Below are 6,000 nucleotides of genomic sequence, written 5' to 3'. Positions count from 1 at the left end.
TCTTTTGTTAAAATTTTAATAAAAATCCCAGAGAATGATATATTTATGAAGCACTTGAAAATCACTGTTTTACAGGAAAAAGTACTATTTACAAAAATTTATTACAATTTCTTTAGCATTATATATTCTTAGCATCTATACTCCTTATGCAGCGAATCGAAAGAGGAAGAAGACAAGGTGTCCCGTTGGTGTCGCAGGCTCGTCTGACGGTTCGAAACGGTAGAATTGCGTCGGAGGCGTCGGAGGCGTCGGAGGCGTCGGAGGCGTCGGAGGCGGTGGCATGATCGCTGGAAAGGGCGTGTTTCTGAAAGGAAAAGCGAAACGGCTGGTGGTACGACGGCGCAAGTCAAGCACCTGTTTTCGACGCCTGCGAACTCGAGCGTAAGGGAGCTATGAAACCGGATGCGACCGCCTACCATCCTATCGAAACAGGCTGCATTCGAAGCTCGTAGAAACTCTTCCACCTATCCACCGATCTATCTAACCGCTTACCCACTTACCACCTCCGATAACTTCACTCGCCAAACGAAATTCAGAGGGGGAAGCATTTTATCCCGGCTCGTTTCCTTCTTTCGATCCCTCACTTTCCGGATAGACAGTCCGGTTGTTATCTTTTCTCTAGCTACTTCTCCTTCGATCCAGCTATACATCTCTTTCTCTTATTCCTTTACACTAATCCATCATAATTGTCGGATGTAACTGCTCTTCAATGGGGTTACGTGCTTCGTTTATGTAAAAGGGAATATGGAGAATGTTAGGTAATTGACAGATTTATTGATCAGCATTGCTTGTTGTAATATGAACTATTTTCTTTCGGATATGATACCGAATAAAAGGATCTTTAATAGAGGTGTGCGAGTACTCGTAATTTACAAGCCTAGCTGAACTCGCTTCGGTTGTTCGAGCCGAGCCGAGCGCTTGAATTTGCCGAATTACTCGAAATCGACGAACTGTTTGAAACAAAAGCGAGCTACTCGAAAAAATCGAACTACTCGAATATTCGAGCCGCCGTAAAACTTCGATTTACTTGAAGATGAATTTTCAGCTCGAATATTCGAGTACTCGCACACCTCTATTTGTTGCTAAGGGGATGGTATATAGATACCATGGTGAAGAAAGATTCTTTGTTTTTTGATATGATTATGAAAGTTATTGAGTCATTTTTGGACCTCGTCTTCACTTTGATGACGTATATTGGAAAAGTCTTAGAATATCAATTAAAATTAGTATAGATTGTTATATCATAACGATATTCACGCAGGCGGCACGAACTGGAGTTTTTCCTTGAATCTGAAGTAAGAGGCTCTATCCAAGGTTCGCCCTCCGAGGGTTATTACTTGACATAAATGTTACAGGTTCATCTTGTAAACATTATTTCATTTTTTAAATAAACTATCATTTAATTAGATGGTATAATGTGAAAATACAAGACCTCAATTTAAGATGAAAATTATTTGATTGACTGGAGAAACAACATAGGGGCAGCCTAGTGGCAACATAGCATTTATTATGAAGCAGTTTTTACGTCGTTCCATTCTGCAAATCGAAGATTTTTCTGGAAGTGTCTTGCTAAAATAATTCAATTGCTATTTATAACATTCTACTTGTAGGAGAGGGGAGTCAACGGCCTTAGCCACTTAGGCCATACCGGTACCCGTAAGATCACCGAGGTCAAGCTAAGTGGGCACGGTTTCTCCAATAGATGGGTTACCGTGTTGTGCTGTTGGCAACGATACACACACGTACACACGCACACGCACACATACACGGACACTCACACACATATAGGGACTAAAAAAGTATGGAGTATAGAAAAGTAAAAATTATGGAGTGAATAAACTCACGGAATAAAAGTACGGAAAATGTAAGACAAAGAAAAAATTCAAAAAATGCGCGGGGTTTGGGGTTGGCATCTCCATAGGCGCGTGGACGATAGGGTTCGTTGGGCAACAAGGGGGCAGAATAGTCCCCAAAAAGCGCCGGCCCTGTAGGGCAAAATTAGTGATAGTGATAGTAGGAGTGGGGCTGATAAAAGACGATCCATACGCCTATCATATCCGCAATTCGACGGATCTTCTATATATTCGAACTGCATGCCGGGCGACCGCTTGCGAGAACACTGTCACTGATCTCTCACCGCCACCTAGCGGTCCCCGGCCCGAACTAAAGGCGTTCAGGAGTCCGAAACCTTCTCTCCCCCTCCACTAAAATAGATCTAATGGAAGAAGTATATAACAAAGTGTCACATTTTCATCATAACTGACATAGAATAGTAATTTGGGTCTAGCTTAGGACTAATTCGACCAACTTCAATTTACTTAAAATTCCTATGGTATTTATTAAATGGTAGATCACGAAAAGATAAGTTAGCGAAAGTGAGCCTCCATATTTTTGGACCCAGTCCACAACTGTAGTTAGTAACGTGTCTTCTGTAATTCGAAATCATTTAACTGGTTCCTTTATCACAGCGACGTAGCTAATAAAATTCGAACTTGTACTGTAAAGATTGTACTATGCTATCTTCTTTATATAAAATATAAGAGCACAGGGAATGGAAAAGATTGATGTTATTTAAAACATTTTTGCTGTCATTCATCCCTTTGATGTATCTCTACTCTCGTACCACCTCTTAGTATTACTTCAAAGGTATAAACAAGCACCCCAACCACTTTTTAACCCTTTGATGGACAAGATAGTTGTGAACGTCCTTATCTCAGTCGTTTACTGGAATAATCTCAGAGATTAAAGTCGAGAGTTGTCGTGAATACGACAGTTCAGGTTGGTGTTAATAGACGTCATTTTGAGCATTTATTAAAATAGATTTTTATTATGAATCTCTTTATCGTAGTTTTATTATCATTTATATCTATTTCTATTCATTTCTTGATTCTTCACGCTCAAATACAGCGTCGGATTAAACGCAGACCTAAGGGAAGCTTTAGCCTTGGACCCTATTTTGCAGAAAGCCTCGTTATAAATCTTCTATTTACTGTATCAAAAAATATTGAACAAAATTTTCTTGCTACCGTTGCGTTTCCCTTTTATTTCAGTTTGTTTAAAATAAATTTCAATTTTTGAACCAGGTTTATTAATCAAATAAAGCGTCGAGGGTTCGATAGCCCCATGGTTCCAGATACCATAATCCGAGCCTGCTCAAATATACATGAAGTTCACATTATTATAGAACATTTATTATATTATCATAGATAATCATAATAGAGATCATCATATTATCATCATTATAGATCATCACTAGGAATACACTGATAAATCATTTATTATAGATCACATCCCCTGCATCTATGTATCCCATATATTCCTGCATTAGACAGCAAAAATTGTCGAATTTAATTTCCATTATCAACCTCAGTAAAATGGGATCTATGTTTTGGTGTGAACGAAATGTTTTTTACATTATTAGTTTAAAAGATATGGTGGTTAAGTTTTGTTTCTTAAATAGAACTATGTATTTTTTTTCTCAGATCATGTGATAGTGCTTTCCAAGACGAATTTATTAAGCTTGTATGACTTTAATTAGTTTTCAAAATATAACGTTTACTTTTCAATCGAGACGTTTCGGTTCGAGTAGCAAGTCGTAAAAGGGGCCCTATTGTTGCGGTAAGTGCCCCATAGTCCCAAGACACCATCCTCCACACCATGGGGCACTTAATTAAATTGGATTATGTATATATTTTTATCTTAACAATTTAATAGTTAAAATCACGACTTTCGTCTCAGGATCGTTCTGTCAGACTCGTTAGTGGGGCTGACAACAGACGATCCCTGCCCCAGACACCTATCATACTGTTTTTCGGAACTTCTATATATTCGAACCGCACGCCGGGCGACCGCCAGCGAGAACACTGTCATCCTTGCTGCCACCTAGCGGTCCCCGGCCCGAACTAAAGGCGTCCGAGGAAACGAACCCCCCTCCTTTCCACTAAACGCCTACATATACATAATCCAATTTGAAAAGAAAAAAAATTGGTGACCTTGAAATTTGGAAAACAATATTTTTGCTTATTATAATACTTACCCCTGACACTCTTAGAGGTGCCCTATGTAATAATGCAACGTTATTGAATGAAACTAATTATGCTAAACAATAAAATACATAAATTTTTCGACTCAATTAAATGTTGCCTTATTTAATGAATTTTTGCATAACTCTAATTATAATTGAGAATAGTTCACCCTGTTAACGCGTTAAATACCGTGGAGGCTATCAGTAACCGACATCACGATTTGAATATAATCCACTTAAGAGAAAACATTTTTTTTTTATTTGAATTATATTAGTGATTCTGTATTAACTATCCAAGGTATCAAGTGGAAATCCTAAATTAAAAAATAAAACAACTGTATTTTGAACAATTGCAATTATAGTGCGCCATACCATAGACGTCAACTTTAATTGTAGCATTCAATGTATTTAAATTGTTTTATTGAACCAAACAAATTGTATTTTTGATCCATCGTTGTAATACAAATTTTTTTCGATTGATTTTGTTCAAATGATATTTTGGAGAATTCGTTTCAATTCGTAAAAGTGTTTTTCAACAAATAAAAAAAAAAATGCGAGTCGTTTATTCTTTGATCTACAGTATTATTAAAATTTGTGCCAGCCACCTAGAATACTTTCTTTGTATAATAAAACGGGACAATATTCAATATCAGCAAAGTGATACAGTTTTTATGTAAAAGCAAAAGACACGGTTGGAACAAATTGATTAAAAATTCAAAGAACCATGTAAAAATATTAAAAATGATCAGCCCCTAAACATAGACTAGAGAAGCAACTCGAAAAATTAATAAGAATAACTTCATGTTAGCAACTTAAAACTATTAGATTTTTAAAAAGTAATTAATTCTCTAAAGCAGTATGGCATACTTTTTAGATAAACTCGAAATAATCAATTTTGAAAAATTTCGAATTGTATCATATAAATTTGATAATAACATTATCAAATTAATTATTAATGATTTTACAATAGAGGTACCACACATATTTCACAAAAATTTTTCAGACATACATGTCTCTTCACTCAAGTATTAATTGAAAAATCATTTCTTATCTGAAAATAAAAAAGAAGACAATATTATCACTGAAGATGCAATTTTTATCCATATTATTTTCACTAAATAACATTTTAACCAGTATTGCTTAATTATTTGTTGAAAATTTGTCCAATTGTAAGTTCTCTTTTACAATAAATAGAAAAGGTGTAAGTCTTGAGTGAATGAAAATTCTCATATTAATTTTAAATTCATTTTTTTCTGTACTATTAATAAATACAAAATAACCTTCTTATTACCTTTGAAAAACTAAAGAAAACAACCTTTCTTTCATATTTCTATGAATATTATGGTATACGCATGTGATACAAAAACATACACCGATTCCATTGTTCTCTAAATTTCATTTAAATTATAATTATTTGTAATTGTACACGCGATGCGCAAACGGGTTGTCATAAATTTTTCGCCCTTTACGATAAGAAGCACCTGCATGATTATTCGAGGTTACAGGTGCGATACACTTAACGATGACAAGTTACGGATCGCGTTCTTCCTGTTCGACGCTAATTTATTCAATGAGAATCAGTCTACCGTTCAAGCTTTCATTTGTTTGTACCGTCAGTTTTGACGACACCGTACTTACATCATTCTCGATGGTGAAACACGATATCAAACACTTTTCATGAGAAATTCTGTTCTCTTAATTACTACTGTGAATAAATATTCATTTATGCTTGGCACTGATCAATTTAAATAAAATTAAAATATTTTTTAATTACGAGATAATTTACCTACCTTTCCTTCACGACAGATAGCAGAAAGATATTGCATACAATGTATCATTACTGTTACTGATAATGTTAATTTAAGGAGAATTTTTTTTAAATATATAATGTTCGTAGGGTTCAGACATACGAGAAATATGTGATTTCGAAGCTATTAAACTTGAAAAACCTACTATAGCAAATTCAGATTACAGTA

This window comes from Osmia lignaria, chromosome 7 (genome assembly GCF_051020975.1).
Source record: "Osmia lignaria lignaria isolate PbOS001 chromosome 7, iyOsmLign1, whole genome shotgun sequence".
NCBI classification, from domain to species: Eukaryota; Metazoa; Arthropoda; class Insecta; order Hymenoptera; family Megachilidae; genus Osmia; species Osmia lignaria.
The sequence above is the reverse complement of the archived record's forward strand: the minus strand, read 5'-3'. Positions refer to the sequence as shown.